The sequence below is a fragment of the Sesamum indicum genome, linkage group LG7 (genome assembly GCF_000512975.1).
Source record: "Sesamum indicum cultivar Zhongzhi No. 13 linkage group LG7, S_indicum_v1.0, whole genome shotgun sequence".
NCBI lineage: Eukaryota > Viridiplantae > Streptophyta > Magnoliopsida > Lamiales > Pedaliaceae > Sesamum > Sesamum indicum.
The window spans coordinates 8,678,463-8,680,050 of record NC_026151.1 but is presented as its reverse complement, the minus strand read 5'-3'; the positions used below and the strand labels follow the sequence as shown (position 1 = coordinate 8,680,050).

Here is a 1,588-nt window from a genome sequence, read left to right as displayed (position 1 = left end):
CAACCAATAGTTGTTGACAAAAATTATTTTATTTTTTTTATTTGAAAAAAAATCTCTTAACAACTTAATATTATAAAAAGTGTAGATTGGTCATAATAACATTAATTTTGACATAATCCCGAACACTCAACATTTTAAATTATCTCGTAATTTCCCATTGTTCGAAAATCCATCACCAAAATAAAATTTTAAAATAAAATTAAAAATTACTTTGATATTTAAACAAATAACATTACAATTTTTCTTTATTTAGCCAAAAAAAAATCATGAATTATTTATATTGCATGCTTTTTTTCCTTAAATGTATATGAAGTATAGTGATATTACAATTACTGCACCTTGTTGGATGTTTCTTTCAAATCTAAACCTATTCCAATTAAATACTAATTATTTTACCTAAGTGAGGTCCTAATTTATTCACAACTAATTTCTAATCTAATTAATTCCCACCAGAAAAATATGACCCCCCAACATTTATTTAATTTCAAAGTAATTAAATAAAAATATTTTTTTTCTTTTTTTTGTTGGATTTAAAATATTAATTAATTAATATAACAGAATTGATCACGTCAAGAAATAAAAAAAACAAATGATAAAAGTTATGAAAAAATCGAACTTGTAATTTTTTTTGGTGAGATTTAAATATTATTATATGAATAAAAAATATTATTTTCTTATAAGGTCTTGAGTATTTTTGAGTATTAATAAAAATTAAATGAGTTTTTTGAAATTGAGATGAAAATATAATTAGAAAAAAAGAAAAGTAGAAGAAAGAAAGAGCTTAAAAGCAGCCAAAGTGTGCCCAAAAAAAGTTATTGTAAAAAAGAGAAAAAAATCATAATAAAATGGAAAGTATTTAATTAAAATTCCAATTATAATTATTATTCCCACCAAAATAATATTAAATCAGTGCCCTTTTTCTTTAATGACAAATAATAATTACAATTATTGCTACTATTATTAAATTCTTCACTCAGACAACTCCATTTCTCTGCACTCACCCCATTCTCTCTCTCTCTCTCTCTCCCTCTCTCTCTCTCTCTCTCTGTCACTACGCGATCTCTTATGATAATCTGAATTCACACACAAACACGCACTTGAATTATTACAGCGTAGGTTTTAAGCGTTTGGGCGTTAGGGATTTGTTAAAATCGAACGCCCAAATTTTCTGATAGATTCTGCTGGATAAGTGAGCTGTTGTTTTGCTCGTGGGATGGGAGAAGCTGAGGAGTTGAAGGTTAGATTTTGAGTAAATTTGTTTAGTTTACAGTGATTACTTCCAGTTTCAGAGTTGTATTTTTTATTTGGTGGGATATTTTTTGTGAAGTATGCTTAGATCTGTAGTTAGAAGTGTGATTCTCTAGAGGATTTAAGATTGCATTTTATTGCTGTACTTGGTTGTTCAGAGATCAGGGGTATTAGTTGCTAAGTTTCTTGGAGGTGAATAGGAAAAGATGGGAAATTTAGGTGTTGTCTTTGTGAAGTGGGGTAAAAAGATTCCTCCTTTTGTCTTTAGGTTAACGTTTTTGCTAGTTTTGGTGAGTTGAAGCTTCTGAAGTTTTACATCATTTTCGTTGTCATTGGGTTG

General features: G+C 27.6%; 1 protein-coding gene across 1 annotated transcript in view; it reads left to right on the top strand.

Annotated features, from left to right (window-relative positions):
• Positions 984–1,588, top strand: part of LOC105166689 (mitogen-activated protein kinase kinase kinase YODA) — a 6,908-nt gene continuing 6,303 nt past the window's right edge. Inside the window, exon 1 of the mRNA XM_011086136.2 lies at positions 984–1,237. The gene's annotated coding sequence lies outside the window, so the exon portion shown is untranslated. The remainder of the gene's footprint in view (positions 1,238–1,588) is intronic.